The following is a 17,632-nucleotide window of genomic DNA, read 5'->3' as shown; positions in this document are numbered from 1 at the left end:
CATATACAGGAGGGAGTGCACCTTCTGAAATTTCATTATTTACACCAAATGATTTCTTTTTGATGAGGACATAACATGCCTAACTTTTTTCTCTAATTATTGTACTTTGTTTTATCATTTACTTTGTTCCCATTTTCATAATTATGTTTAAACTCTATTTATTGCTAGATTAATTTTCCTCATTCATGCATTGAGTGATGGTTTTAGAATGATAACAAAATTAGAATATAATTGTGCATACATAATATTAATGGCTAATAGTTATATGGTACTAAACTTTATGAATGGATGCCTATTGAAAATGGTTTTTATGGTTATGGAGATCCTCTTCAATTCTTAAAATGAATGGAAAATTTTATTACTTTTATACGTATAAAGTTAATAATTACTAAATATGTGTCATATGTCTTAGATATGTGTATTATTAATAACGAAGAAAATGGAGAGAGAGAGAGAGGATCTTAACTTGATTTATATGTATCATGTATGTTTAATATCGAGAAAAACATCTAATTGTTTGTGTGTTGTGTTTGAACAACCTTTCTTTTTCTTTGCATGGATGCATTGTGGTAAACTACATCCCCTTCACAACGAGTCAATAATCTTTTTTAAGAACAATGGAAAGCTTTTGTGGGAAAAGATGAGCATAACAGGCCACTTTACTCTCAAGACATATATTTATCCAAAAGGTTGACCAAGCAAGGGATAAAACTCAAGGAAGGTATTTCCCTCAGAGTTTGTTTTTGCAAAAGAAGATTGGTATATCTTCTTTGACACTAGTTGTTCTAGACACATGACTGGAGTAAAAGAGTCATAAACTCTATGTATCACTCCATCTTCCATTTTTTATGATGTCAAAAGTGGAGACAATTGAAAAATTGGATGGAACAAGATTTTCTAGTCTTGATAAGGTTCTTCTTGCTAAAAGAACTAGTGTCTAGTAAGTTAGTTGTGTGACCAAGGTATGAAGACAAGTTTCATTAAGGAAGATTGTCTGGTCACTAATAAGATGAATGAAGACTGACAAGGGAGCTAAGTTCAAAAACACTTGTTATTTGTGTGGTACCTCAAGAATCCATTTGCTCATCTACATGTTTAATGATCAAAGCAAGATGAAACCCACATGTCATACAAAAAATGGTAACATCAGATTGTTGACAAACAAAGGCACGCCTTTAAGGCTATTAATGATTTTTCTAAAAAGAATCATCTAGTTGATTCATATCTAAGAAAAATCAAAGATCTTCATCATCTCCTTTAAAGATACCAAAAGGATGTACTCTGTTGACAGCAAAATGGTTGTATGCTCCAGAACGAAAGTCAATGGTTCAATTATGGAGAAAGGGACTGATGTCCAATCATATTTTGGAACATCATCTAAATAGATTGACTCGCCAAAAGTGTGACTGATTCTAAAAGGCCAGCAGACACTGAATCAGATAACTTCCAAGTCAAAAATATTTTCTCCAGAGCTCAGGGAATTCATTATTTGGAGTTTGTATCACCTATTGGTTCAAAGATGAAAAATATGATTATGGTGAATTTAGGAGTAAAATTATTTGCCAAGTATGATAATATAAATAGAAAATGTTTTCTATTTAGACATAACTTTTGTCCTTTGGATCAACGATAAGCTAATTCTAACCTTCAACAAGGGCTAAGTATTATGCTGAAGGAGGTTTTTACTCCCAAATTATTTTGGATGCAAAAGGAATACAATGTTCAACAGAATGTCCTAACGTTGTACTGTAGAAAATGTCTTAAGTCCAAATATTCAAGGTTGTCAGCGTGCATAGTAGATTAAAGATCATTTTACTGGTCATTTCCTTGTCAAGAGCCTTACTACATGCTATAATATTTATCCTAATCTTGGAGATATTTTTAAGTCCTTAGAGACTATCCACTTTTATAGTTTTCAAGGATAATTTGGGAATTGTGTACTGCTGAAGACTTGGAGCAATTGCTTTTCTAGAAGGTTCGCCAAGAACATCTCTTCCTTTTTCATCTAGTAATGCATAAAAATTCAGAGATACATGTTCCAATGACATAGATAATGTCATTTCGAATTTTGGAACATTTGTTTTCACTAGTCAATGCTTGGAAAGAGAAAAGCTGAACAAAGGAAGTATATGTCTCCTATGGTAAGTGGTGCAGTGTTTCTAAGAAGGAGTTAGCGTTTTTCAAAAACACCCTCTTATTAACTAAGTTGTCATTACAAGAAAGTAATTGTTACAATCAAGGTAACTCTCTTTGCATTTAAAATACCTTACTAGTTGTTCCTCCTCTAAAGTTGCGCTCAACATGAGCAAATTAAACTAAATGTTGAGGATAAAAGGATCTCTTGCTGAAAGCCAAGAAAGATAAGAATAATGATCCAAAGAAGATTGAGTCCAATTTTGGAACATGCACTGGAGCATCAGTAACAAGGAAGAAATCTGTGTCAAAGACGAAGTCATTCAAGAAAAATCATGTTCAAGACTCTTACTCAGATACTGATAATGATTGGGTCCACTACAAGGACTCGAGTGGAAGAATTTGGTAGTTTTTCTATTTTTTGTCAAAATGAAAAGTACAAAGAAAATTTATATTTTTATTTCTAGTGTCTTTGTACACTCATTTTGTTTTGTCAATTTTTGGATAAAAAGGGAAGTATATGTGTGTTAGTAGTTTTCAGTAGGTTTTGCAGTCTAGTTTGTTTCTTTTCTTTTTAGGAGTAAAAAGTGTTGCACGTCTTTACATGCTAAATAGAAGAGTCTACTTTAGTTTTTTTGCTATATGAAACTATTTAGGGGGAGTTAGTGTTCTTTGTTGCTGCTTACTGCTACTGCTGCTATTGCTTCCGCTGATGTGTGAATGATGTTCTACCAGATGTGCTAACATCCTGACTGTTGAGGTTTATGGAGAACCTTGGCTACTGTGCTCTGAGTTATTTGTGCTGCTTCTACTGCATGGTCTTCTAATTAGTTAAACTTGGATATTTCAGGCTTGAGTTCAGGTGGGTTTTCTTATGCTCCAAGAAAAGTTTTTTCTTTTGATTGAGGGGGAGAATTAGTTTTCTGTGACAAGAATTGGTTCTGTAAGACAGGGGGAGTAATCGATGATAGATCTGAAACAACATGATATCCCTGATATATGTTTCTATGTTTCTGTCTGATTGTATAGGCTATTAAGTTGTGTTAAAAAAATTGTCTGACTGTACAAGCTACTGAGATGTGTTAATATACTAAAATGATGATGTAATTATGTGATTATAGAATTTATAAATTTTCCATGAAACTTGTGTTTGTGGTTTTATTCCTATCTCTAGAATTAAATGTGATTTAGTTGTTTTAGCCAAAATTTTCCAAAGGGAGAGATCGTTAGTACCATGATTTTAGGATTGACAACAATTTTGCTAAAACATAGTTCATGACAGATGTTAAGCAAGATGTCATAACATTTTGATCAAGCTGGTGCTGCAGAATGAGAAGGTTGCATTGAAGACAGATGCTCTTAAAAACATATTAAATTGGAAAATTCTCCATGAAACCTCAGATGGATCAATATATCTGCAATCAAGGTACTCTTTTATTTCATCACGAAATTGCTTTGGAGTTCCTGAATTGTTATTACAATTTTCTAGATTAGAGATGATTGCTGTAACTCGATTAGGACCTTTATTGATATATTTAAATAGATACTTAATTGACCTGGAACAATTGCAAAGCTCAACATAAGGACTATCTAATTCGATGTCAATTGATCAGGACCTAATATGTGCATAGAATTTTATTAAAAGATGTCAATTGTATGGGACGACTGTCATGCTCCAAAATTTGCCTTCATATATTTGCAAACGCCATTTTATTTCAAATAAATTAACTTAGCATAGTTGGTAAGAAATGAAACTCGCGAGTGAGAGGTCACGAGTTCAAATCTCATCTCCTTTATATTCTTCTTTTTTTTTAGATTTTTACATTATTATAGTTTTAGAGTTAATTTTCTTGTTTTTCATTTTTAATATTTTAGTTTTATAACTTCAGATTTTTATTATTATGTTTAAGTATTATGATATTTGTATAATTAAAATTATTTGATTATCATTATTTAGTGTCATTAGTCATTATTAGTTTAGATTAGTGTTATTAATATATTAGTAGTGTAAATATTTTATCATTATAATTATTGTTATCATTAGAAAAAAAACTCAAAAAAAGGAGAGAGGACCAAATCACACGTGAAGACATCACAACATGGTAAAACCAGCACAATCAAATTGAGAAGGAAAAGTTTCCAATTCTATTCAGCATCCCTAAACTGCACAAGATCAAACCAAAAAGGAAAAACTCAATCTCTCATAATGAAAAGATTTGGAACAATTTTGGTTGACCTAATACATTCAGCTATAAAGGCAAAAAGATATTGAGATGGAGAGGGGGATTGGCCGCGGCAAGAGGAGGATTCGGCCTCCAATAACCGTGAAAACTCAAGAGAAAAAAAAAAAGAAAATCGAATTCAATAATAAAGGGCAACTCAAGGAGTCCTAGTGATCAAAAGACATTCCTGGCACATGATAGAAGGTTTCTCGGTGATCCTCCAAGGCCGCAACATCAAGAGTCACGTCGAGACTGGTCACGGTTTACTCACATGAAACTTACGTTCGTTTTCGTAGATTTAGCATGCCAAAACTATGTTTGATTTGATATTATTGATTGGTACAAGGTTTACATCGTTTCTGGGTTGGTAATTGTTTCTTTGCGTGCTTATATAACAATCCACCATTATTGAGTTTTAGGGTTTTCTTTTGGGGTTTTCTGATACGGGATAAATTGGGCCGAAATAAGGGCATGGTTGGAATCGTGATAATGATACGAGTTTAGCCATGGTCTCCTTTTTTATTTTCATGCTTGTTTTGAGGATTTTGTGTATATTATAGATGTAATATTTGTTAGCTTTTACAGCTGGTTTTCGGAAAGACGCTGCAAAAATACCTCTGCAGGTTTCAACGACGAAGAAGACTAGGCAATGCACGTTTTGGTTTTTTTGTTTTTTTTTAGTTTCTTTATCCGTTTTTTTTTGTATATATTGTTTGTAACTAGCGCTGATAACAGCGAATACCAAGTGGTTGAGTGGAGAAACAGTGCTTCCTAAGGATCCGAGCGAGCGCAGGGGGAGGGGTTCGAATCCCACCTCCTTCATATATTTTCTTCATTTTCTGTGAGTCTGTTTGTTTGTAGGTTCAGTGTCTTTCAGCCCCCAGGGTTCACCATGCGCCTCATCAATCTGGCCAATGGATCAGCATCATCCTAGATCTGATGCATATAAGGTGGAGGTGCATCATGGAGCCTCAAAGGCGTCCACATACAATCAGTGCCCAGGTTTCTTTGTATATATTTTTTTTATATATATATTATTATGGAATTGTAATTATGTATATAATTTAAATTTAATTAGGATAATTTAATTAGGATTAGAATATAAAATAGGGCTAGGGTTATGATTAGGGTTAGGAATTTTCCCGATTATTCGATTATTTCGATTATTCGAATTAATTGATTTAATTAATTTTAATTATTATAAAATCACAATAAAACCCATAAAGGTTTATACTATTAGGGTTTGCCCAATCCCATTTGCCCAAAGTATCAAAGATATTAGGATTTAATTTATTATTCGTTCCGACTAAATCTATTGGTCGCGATGGTTAATAATCGATTAATTTAATTAATCAAATCCTATAAATTAAAATACACATTATTTTGCTATATGGTTTTAACCATCTTATTGGTTATGATGATTAGCGTATCTACCCTTATCAATTCGTTATTATTTGTAAATCGAAACTATCGGTTATGAGGGATAACGATAAATTCATAAAATAATAAAATACGTTAATTCATTATTAGTGATAATCGAATCAATCGATTTGAATTGGTAATGGTGCAAACCTCCTAATCTTTTAACTATGGTGATCAAACCTATTGATCATTGCGGTTAATAGTGCCATATGAAATCAGGGTTGTACGCCCAAAACACTAAACCACGTAATTACAGATTTTCATCTTTTCAACCCTGCGATGTTCAAACTACGATAAGGTAATTCAAAATACCTTCGAACTTCGCATTTCAAAACAATTTCAAAACAACTTCACACAATCTCTATAATCAATTCTAGGGCGTACAACCCGTCCCCCGAACTACGTTGACTCTGATTCTCCCTAAGGAGATACGTAGGCACTTGGCAACAAGGCGAGTCCCCTTCCTCAAAATCTCAATTTCCCCCCTATTCACTTCCTTAGCTATAAACCTCAATAATTTTAGCCACAAACCTTTACCTTAGATTCAAAGCCAATAGGGAAGGGTTGAGGGTGCCTAACACCTTCCCTCGACCTGAATATAGTATCTTACCCTGATCTCTTAACTACGTAGGATTTCCTATTCGCCCTTTAGAATAGGTGGCGGCTCTCTAAGTAAAATTTTTAGGCAGGTTGCTACAGCTGGCGACTCTGCTGGGGATAACTTAACAGTGAATTACTATGCTCCTAAGGCTTGAGAGGGTTTAGGTTTAGGTTTGTGGCAAACGGTTTAGGTTTTTGGCGAAATTTTCAGGGTTTGGCTAATTAGCCAAAATTAGGGTTTATTTTTCTTTATATGTAAATATTTAAAATTTTTATTTTATTTATTTAAAATTTCACCTTTTACATCAATTTATAAATACCTGTTTATTTAAATAATGACTGTTTATTTAAATATTGGATATGCATTGCATTTTGTAAACCGTAAGCAGCCGGATTTCGAGGTTAGTTCAAATATTTAAATTTTATTTATTTATTTTCCTCTGCAATTTCATCACTGCAATTTAATATTTATTTAAGTGAATATTTTTATTTCTATTGCATCTTCTGGGATATATAAGATCGTTGTTAAACCTAAGTGTGGGGGTTAACTTTGAGACCAAAAGGGGACATGAATCGCCTTACGAGTCTCACTGATAACTCCACTCGGAGTGGGTTAGGTATTTGGAAAGGTCCGAAACGAAGCTTGACTTTGTGGAGGGCTGGACTGGATACTTAGCTGATCTCTCCGGGAACCTACCCCAAAAATTCGAACCTCATGGATAAAATGAGTTGTTCCAAAATCCGAAGAGACAAAAAGTCTCAGAGGCTACGAACGACCCCATGAGACCTTCTAGAACCCCCCTATAAAAAGATTGGCTCCCTAGAGCCCCTACGTCGAACCTATGAACTTAGGACTTTTGTGCTTTTGTGCTCATTATATGTTTGCAATTTATATACTTCGAATGTCTATACGTTTCAATTTTGCAGGTACCCCTACGTGTTCCCTAGCCTGTAGGGATTCTAACTTCTAAGACAACGTCTTTCCCACGAAGGACGTTATCATCTATGCACTCCCTAGCCCGTAGGAATTTCCCTTTTATACCTTTGTATTTTTTACAACTACGTGTCCTTCCCACGAAGGACATTTCTATTAACGCACGTCGATTGGCCTCTCGATGGCCATGAGATATAGGGACTGTCTCGGACGGTCACTCGGTGCTTGCTTCTACGAACTCCCTATCCCATAGGGATTTTCTTTACGTTCATGTGTTTCTATAACAATGTGTCCTTCCCCTGAAGGACATCCTCATTAACGCACGTCGATTGGCTTCACGATGGCCATGAGAACTGGTAACTGTCTTGAACGGTTAACCCGTGCTTATTCCCGCTCACCCCCTAACTAGTGTAGGTTTTGGATTCCCATATATACATCTTTCATCCCTAGCCTGTAGGGATTTCACCTCATATGATATCGTCCTTAGATAGGTTGTGTTCCGCATAGAGAACCTTCCCACGAGGGACATACTTCTAAATACACGTCGAACGGCCTCTCGATGGCCATGAGACTTGGTGACTGTCCTGAACGGTCATCCGCTGCTACTTGCCGCGTACCCCTTAGTTTGAGGGATTCCCATTGGTGTATTATAATCTCAAGCTTACGAGTATCTCATTAGAGTCTAATGTCGTCCCTAAATCCGCACAGGTTATCCTTAGGATTATATCTACCGCACATCCGCATTGCATTGCATACAAGGAGTCATAACATACAAAAAATAAAGGAGTCCTTTGCATACGCGCGCATGCGCATTTTCATGCATTCATACATTTACATTCACATTTACATTTCTATCTTCGCCCGCATCCATACTTACCATGCTAGCCGGTTTCCCGAAACTCCCAAAGAAATAAGAGGATCGTCACCTATGGAGAAAGGAGGATAAATTATTGAGAATGATCTCGGCCCTACTACAAAAAGAGGATGTCTTCCGCCATGCCAATTACATGTCCATGCCTTTTCAAAACAAGATTACAAATACAATAAAGGTTATCATCGAGCAAGGATTAGTTCAACAAAGAAGTTCCCTCATAGATACACTCAAGATGTATTTAGTCATTAAGGGGTTCATCTACGAACATAGTAAATCTACAAGGACGCTCTACGATAACCTGGGGGCAAGGATTAGTCCAACTGGGGCAAAATCCTGAACAAAGATGCATGACCACTATGAAGGGAAGGCGACCTGTGTTAATTCCACGCCAAGGGAGAAAGGGTCATAGATTTTCTTCACTAATTTACAAACGCTGAAGGTTGCAAATGGTGTGATACTATCCTGAGAAAAAGCAAAAGAGGTTCAGTCTAAGGAAACTCGTGAAGTTCCGATACGACGAAAACCCATGCTAACAGTTTATTCCTGACAGGTTTGACGTGCCCAAAGAGAATTCGAGGTCATCCTCCACTTCTACAAGTCTAAAGAACTAAGGAGTGAAACAAAGTTGACAGATTCACAAAGGAGATTGCCCTTAGGATTAATAGGTTTATCTTTCAAGTTGTATTTCCTACGATCACAAAATGCTATTTGATGTAAAACGTTGTACCTTTCGAATGGTAATTCAATAAAGATATCATGCATGTTTTGAAATCAATCCATTCACTTCATTAGCTCATTACTACGACTTTCCACTCGCACGCGTCTATTCTATTTTCAATTTCATATCTAAGAGTATTAACAAACTTGAGGGAGAATGACGAATATAAATAACTAAGTCCAGCTAAACGTATGCTTTCAAAGTAAGACCGAACCGACGATGTACAGGCATTGTTTCCATTCCCAAACAGTGGAGATATAAGGATGTTAATCCCTCGTTACCCCCTCGAGCCAGGAGTTGGAGTTTGTTTCTACTTTTCAAAAGAACCTTGATTTTAACCGGGGGCAGGGTAGATTTCAATTAATTCAATGGTGTATTTTGGTTGTCAAGAGAATCAATCAATCCCAGCAAAGATTCAAGCAAAGGTTCAAGCATAGCTTCTTCCTCGCGTTCATCCAAGATTGAGGAAGCAATGGAGATAACATTCACAAGCATCTTCTTCCTCAATACATCATTCAGGATCGAGGAAGTATCAAAGTCGAAGCTTGCAAATCAAAGTCAACATGGCAGTCACAATACTCAATATCCAAGGATCAATCTCAAAAGGAGTATTCAAAAGAAAAAGGAGAAAAGCGCCCGCTAAGTCAAAAATTCCATGAAAAACAAAAATGACTTAGGCAAAAATTAGGGCATCCCGATGGATCAAATTCAAAAGAATTGGTTCATGCAAAAATAAGGGATAAGAACAAAACAAAGAAAACAAAGCACAATCTTGTGACTGCTAAATCATTGAAGCTTCTCATAAATGCTTGGATCTCTACAACATTTTCATCAATGCTTGCATCTATACTAAGGCTTTTGCTCAATATCAAAAACTAAAACGATTATCTTGCAAACAAAGCATATCCATTGGATTAGGCGAATTTTTAGGATCTGGAGAACATCAAGGAGAAAGGGGTGGGATAAATAAAATTTTGAGCCTTATATCCATTGTTTCTTAAAACATGAACCAGGCCAAGTTACAACATTTAAAAGTCCTAATTGAGGCAAGGTTAACCATGAAAGCATATTAAGCAGGATTTGTTATACTGACTCCTATGTTTGTTAAAACTACTTCTAATCACTATGCTTCTTCAAGCATTCTTTTCAAAACCATCCAGTCCTAATTCATAACAGACTTCGATTTCAAAACTTGCGTACGCATTCCATTGGAGCTACTTCTCAAAAAGTACAACACCATCTACGAGTATACACTTAGCATCGAGGAAATCTTGAAATGGGTTAATCAAAGGTGATCATTTCTAATAAAGACCCTGGAGTCGGGGGAACCACATCTAGGGGGTTCTCCTAAACAGGGGCAAACTTTCAAGGAGCACAGGGGCATACAACCAAAAATCCTATTAACTAGGGGCATTCTTCCTAAGGTTCAATTGACTTGGGTCACATATCGAAGCAATCTCAATCAGGGGCATGTCAAAACATGGGACGAACTTAAATTCAAAAGGATAGAGCAACATGGATAACCCTCCATATCCCGGAAATCAGGGGCATACCTTTCAATCTAAACGTCGAAGCATATGATTTCCTGGGGCACTTCCCTCATAAGCATCTTTTCCACAAAGATATTGGGGCAAAGGATATTAAATCCATAAGGCGCGCAACAAAAGGAAAGGCATCTTCATGCTTTACAACCTCGAATCAATCTCTCTCCTAACTACGATCTACAAAGTTCAAGAAACAGGTGTTGGGAAATCACGCTAGCATCCAACAACCTTACAACATTAGCAAAATATACACGCTTTGGTTATCAACAACCTATCATTGAAGCATCATGCAAATACATATAAGTCATGCATTGCATACATTGGCAGATACATTACACCACACCTTTTATAGGTAGTCTTCTTTAAGACATTCTAAGATCTTTTCTAAATAGTCTTCTTTAAGACATTGCCTTTCCAAGAACCTTTTTTGGTAGTCTTCTTTAAGACAGTCCATTTCCAAGAACCTTTTTAGGTAGTCTTCTTTAAGACATCCCACAGACCTTTTTAGGTAGTCTTCTTTAAGACATTCCATTTCCAAGAACCTTCCTAAGTAGTCTTTTTTGAGACATCCCTTATCCTTTCCAAGAACCTTTTTAGGTAGTCTTTTAAGACATTTTTCCAGCCTTTTCCGGTAGTCACCCTTAAGACATTCCTCTTTCCTTGTTGAAAACCTTTTTAAGGTAGTCTTCTTTAAGACAAATGTTCATATCCATCCCAAAAACCTTTTTTAGGTAGTCTTATAAAAGACATTATTTCGTTCCACTCGTTACATCAATCAACATATGCATAAGCATAAGCATTAACCCATGCATCGAAACATCCAATTCAAAACTCTGGTGCTAAGCTACATTGCCCACCTGCTTCCCGGTAACCTTACCGATGATAGCAACCCTGCTGAACATTTCATAAAACATATACATACGCATTAGCATATACATATCATCTAACGTATTCACATACTGCATATCACAGAGGTCCAATTTTCATGCACAAATCCAAATCCTATTTCAAATCCTATTTCAAATCCTATTCAAGTTCCTAGTCCAATTCCTACCTCCAATCCTATTTCAATTCCTATTCCAATTCCTATTCCAAACTGATTCCCCATCCTATTCCCAACTCCCATCTTTCGAATCCTATTTCAAATCCTATTTCTAAATCCCATTTCAATTCCAATTTCAAATCCTATTCCAATTTCAATGACAATTTCAAACCAAATCGTAACCCTCGCGTTACGTCTTATCACGGCAGTGATAACGGCAATTTCAAACCAAATCGTAACCCTCGCGTTACGTCTTATCACGGCAGTGATAACGGCAATTTCAAACCAAATCGTAACCCTCGCGTTACGTCTTATCGCGGCAGTGATAACGGCAATTTCAAACCAAATCGTAACCCTCGCGTTACGTCTTATCACGGCAGTGATAACGGCAATTTCAAACCAAATCGTAACCCTCGCGTTACGTCTTATCACGGCAGTGATAACGACAATTTCAAGTTCAAATCGTAACCCTCGCGTTACGTCTTATCACGTTAGTCCCTTGGCAGTGATAATGGCACCTTCAACTTCAATCCAAATCGTAACCACCGCGTTACGTCTTATCACGTCAGTGATATGGCGCCAAGTTCTTTGTTTCAATTCAAAATCATCACTTATTGCGTTAGTACCCGAGCAGCAATAAGTTATGTAATATCACGTTAGTCCCCTGGCAGTGATATAAAGCTATGTCTCCTTGCAAATAGGGATTTATTTTCCCTATTTCTCAATTAGTTCTTCAATTGGGTTTATCACGTTAGTCCCTCGGCGGTGATCTTCTTCAAAATTTCATCAACAACAAACAAGGTTTTATTTTTCTCTTCCAAAGCTTCTAACATACTTCAACTAACACAACTAACAATCATGCATCATTCAACATACCTCATTCATACATAGTGCGTATACATACATCGCTCTCATTTATTTCGAGAAGCTCACTACATCATGCATCGCATGCATCATAACATGGCATAAAATTCAGGTTGCCTTTTTAGGCCATACTACAATCAAAGCAAGTGGTTCTTTCAATAGCATCTGCTTCACATTCTAAAAAAAGAGGGGTATTTACCTTGGGTGGCATCTGTAAGCCCATCTCCCACAGAACCTTTAGCCAACAAGTGCAAATTTCAGGGCATTCAATATTCAATCCTCTTCTACCTTTAGATCACGATAGACAGACGTGTCTATCTGCCTCTTCAGGTTTAAGAAAGATTGAATAGGGGCAGCTGTCATGCCCCAAAATTTGCCTTCATATATTTGCAAACGCCATTTTATTTCAAATAAATTAACTTAGCATAGTTGGTAAGAAATGAAACTCGCGAGTGAGAGGTCACGAGTTCAAATCTCATCTCCTTTATATTCTTCTTTTTTTTTAGATTTTTACATTATTATAGTTTTAGAGTTAATTTTCTTGTTTTTCATTTTTAATATTTTAGTTTTATAACTTTAGATTTTTATTATTATGTTTAAGTATTATGATATTTGTATAATTAAAATTATTTGATTATCATTATTTAGTGTCATTAGTCATTATTAGTTTAGATTAGTGTTATTAATATATTAGTAGTGTAAATATTTTATCATTATAATTATTGTTATCATTAGAAAAAAAACTCAAAAAAAGGAGAGAGGACCAAATCACACGTGAAGACATCACAACATGGTAAAACCAGCACAATCAAATTGAGAAGGAAAAGTTTCCAATTCTATTCAGCATCCCTAAACTGCACAAGATCAAACCAAAAAGGAAAAACTCAATCTCTCATAATGAAAAGATTTGGAACAATTTTGGTTGACCTAATACATTCAGCTATAAAGGCAAAAAGATATTGAGATGGAGAGGGGGATTGGCCGCGGCAAGAGGAGGATTCGGCCTCCAATAACCGTGAAAACTCAAGAGAAAAAAAAAAGAAAATCGAATTCAATAATAAAGGGCAACTCAAGGAGTCCTAGTGATCAAAAGACATTCCTGGCACATGATAGAAGGTTTCTCGGTGATCCTCCAAGGCCGCAACATCAAGAGTCACGTCGAGACTGGTCACGGTTTACTCACATGAAACTTACGTTCGTTTTCGTAGATTTAGCATGCCAAAACTATGTTTGATTTGATATTATTGATTGGTACAAGGTTTACATCGTTTCTGGGTTGGTAATTGTTTCTTTGCGTGCTTATATAACAATCCACCATTATTGAGTTTTAGGGTTTTCTTTTGGGGTTTTCTGATACGGGATAAATTGGACCGAAATAAGGGCATGGTTGGAATCGTGATAATGATACGAGTTTAGCCATGGTCTCCTTTTTTATTTTCATGCTTGTTTTGAGGATTTTGTGTATATTATAGATGTAATATTTGTTAGCTTTTACAGCTGGTTTTCGGAAAGACGCTGCAAAAATACCTCTGCAGGTTTCAACGACGAAGAAGACTAGGCAATGCACGTTTTGGTTTTTTTGTTTTTTTTTAGTTTCTTTATCCGTTTTTTTTTGTATATATTGTTTGTAACTAGCGCTGATAACAGCGAATACCAAGTGGTTGAGTGGAGAAACAGTGCTTCCTAAGGATCCGAGCGAGCGCAGGGGGAGGGGTTCGAATCCCACCTCCTTCATATATTTTCTTCATTTTCTGTGAGTCTGTTTGTTTGTAGGTTCAGTGTCTTTCAGCCCCCAGGGTTCACCATGCGCCTCATCAATCTGGCCAATGGATCAGCATCATCCTAGATCTGATGCATATAAGGTGGAGGTGCATCATGGAGCCTCAAAGGCGTCCACATACAATCAGTGCCCAGGTTTCTTTGTATATATTTTTTTTATATATATATTATTATGGAATTGTAATTATGTATATAATTTAAATTTAATTAGGATAATTTAATTAGGATTAGAATATAAAATAGGGCTAGGGTTATGATTAGGGTTAGGAATTTTCCCGATTATTCGATTATTTCGATTATTCGAATTAATTGATTTAATTAATTTTAATTATTATAAAATCACAATAAAACCCATAAAGGTTTATACTATTAGGGTTTGCCCAATCCCATTTGCCCAAAGTATCAAAGATATTAGGATTTAATTTATTATTCGTTCCGACTAAATCTATTGGTCGCGATGGTTAATAATCGATTAATTTAATTAATCAAATCCTATAAATTAAAATACACATTATTTTGCTATATGGTTTTAACCATCTTATTGGTTATGATGATTAGCGTATCTACCCTTATCAATTCGTTATTATTTGTAAATCGAAACTATCGGTTATGAGGGATAACGATAAATTCATAAAATAATAAAATACGTTAATTCATTATTAGTGATAATCGAATCAATCGATTTGAATTGGTAATGGTGCAAACCTCCTAATCTTTTAACTATGGTGATCAAACCTATTGATCATTGCGGTTAATAGTGCCATATGAAATCAGGGTTGTACGCCCAAAACACTAAACCACGTAATTACAGATTTTCATCTTTTCAACCCTGCGATGTTCAAACTACGATAAGGTAATTCAAAATACCTTCGAACTTCGCATTTCAAAACAATTTCAAAACAACTTCACACAATCTCTATAATCAATTCTAGGGCGTACAACCCGTCCCCCGAACTACGTTGACTCTGATTCTCCCTAAGGAGATACGTAGGCACTTGGCAACAAGGCGAGTCCCCTTCCTCAAAATCTCAATTTCCCCCCTATTCACTTCCTTAGCTATAAACCTCAATAATTTTAGCCACAAACCTTTACCTTAGATTCAAAGCCAATAGGGAAGGGTTGAGGGTGCCTAACACCTTCCCTCGACCTGAATATAGTATCTTACCCTGATCTCTTAACTACGTAGGGTTTCCTATTCGCCCTTTAGAATAGGTGGCGGCTCTCTAAGTAAAATTTTTAGGCAGGTTGCTACAACGACATAACGACTATCCAATTCGATGGCGTTCTTCAAAATGTTGTGACCGTTATTTTTACGCTTATATATAGGGAAACCATCATCATCCATTGATGTTTTATCATGAAACTTTTTAGGATAATGATTTCCACATTTTCCATTAACCATACACGGTGATTTCTTGTTTAAAATACCACATAGTCCATGAATCATAAAGCTCTCTACGACACTAAAAAAAAGGGGAATAACTTCTTTATCTGGAATTTATACTGATATGATCTCATCAATTTTAGATGCTGTCAGAATTTTATTTCGGTGTGCATGAATACTAATACTCTTTCCGTCTTATAATAAATGTTTTATTTGAGCAATGCGCGATTTTTAAGAAAATGATTGAATGTGTTGGTTTTAGTAAAAATATTAATGTTATTTACTAGAATACCCCTATTAATAGTAGTTGAATAACGTGAAAGTTAATAAATAGGGGTATAATAGTGGAAAAATAATAATGATTGATGCATTAGAATTATAAATGAACAATTAATTTGAGACAAAAAAAATGCAAATGAGACACTTATTATGAGACGGAGGGAGTATTGAGCATGAGGAAGTCCTTTTTTTTTGAAATTCAACATTGTACACAACTTGTTAAAAAAATAAAATTCCAAGTTAAAAGGAATATCCTATTTAAAAATCAACGAAAAATATAATATTAGAACCCCATGGGAAAAAAATCACATTACCATTTATTCATTTCTAAGTTAAATGATTCTCTAACAAAACAGGTAAGGCATATTATGTGATATATTGATTTTAGGGTTAATATCTATTTTCACCCTGTTATTTGGGGTTGGTTTGACAAATCACCCTGCCAAAAAAAAGTTGCAAGAATTCCCCTAACAATTGAAGATTCTCTCGTTTTAAACCTTGTAAAAAATTTATTTTTAAAACCAACCTTGCCACTTGAAGGACTCTATATTTTGAAACCTGTGAATTTTTTTTTTTGTAAAACCAACCTTGCCGTCATATTCCAGAGGGTTTAAAATGACATAATCTACAAGATTATAAGGTTTAAAATGACCGAATCTTCAAATGGCAAGGTTGGTTTAAAAAATAAAAATATTACAAAGTTTAAAACGAGAGAATCTTCAAATGTTAGGGGAATTCTTGCAACTTTTTTTTTTTGGCAGGGGATTTTCAAACCAACCCCATATGACAGGGGTGAAAATAAGTATTAACCCATTAAATAAAATTATTTTTTGATAATGAAATCGTAAATTATACAAATGAATTAAAGTAATCGAAAACAAATACAATTCATTGTATTTTTTATAGAGAAGGAAGAATCCTTTTTATAGTTAATGAATTGTTTCCTTCGATGTTCTTGGGTTCCTAAAATTATAACAACAAACCATATATAAGGATTATTGAAACTTAAAGAAATGAATGCAAATGAAATAAATAAAGGTGATAAAAAGCATCACACGAATGTTATAAAGCATCTCTTGAAGAAACATCACTTGCATCTCTCCTCTATTTACACTCATTTTGATACGTCATTCTAGCCTAGCTATTTTGTTCAAAAGTTTGTGATGGACACGATTATCAAAGGAATATTTAAGGGTGACAATTGAATTCATTAAGACAAAATTCATCCAATTCATCCATCACATAAAAAATAAGTTAATGGATAAGATTAAATCCATCCATTTATAAACATGGATGAATCCAATCCATCCAAGACATTTTGATTATCCAACGAATTATTTTTACTTTACACTTTAAATCCATTAAATTATTTTTTAAAATATTAAAAATATTTTTTCGGAAATACCAAAAAATCGAGTTTTCCGAAAAAAACAAAAAATCGAGTTTTTCATAAAATAAAAAATTAAGTTTTTCAACAATACAAAAAATCGAGTTTTTTGGATATACGAAACAATCGAGTTTTTTTGAAAACAACGGAAAAAAAAAGTTTTCGAAAAAAAGAAAAAATTGAATTTTTCAAATAATCTGATTTTACTGTATTTTCAAAAACCTCAATTTTACTGTATTTTCAAAAACTATGATTTTATTGTATTTTCAAAAAATTAGATTTTACTGTATTTTCATAAAAATCATTTTTATTGTATTTACAAAAAAAACCCAATTTTATTGTATTTTTGAAAAAACTCAATTTTCCTGTATTTACAAAAAAAAAAACGATTTTAGTATATTTTCAAAGAAACGTTTTTTCTATTTATAACAAACGATTTTATTTTATTTT

The sequence above is a fragment of the Vicia villosa genome, unplaced genomic scaffold (genome assembly GCF_029867415.1).
Source record: "Vicia villosa cultivar HV-30 ecotype Madison, WI unplaced genomic scaffold, Vvil1.0 ctg.001555F_1_1, whole genome shotgun sequence".
NCBI lineage: Eukaryota > Viridiplantae > Streptophyta > Magnoliopsida > Fabales > Fabaceae > Vicia > Vicia villosa.
Note: the sequence above shows the minus strand (reverse complement) of the source record.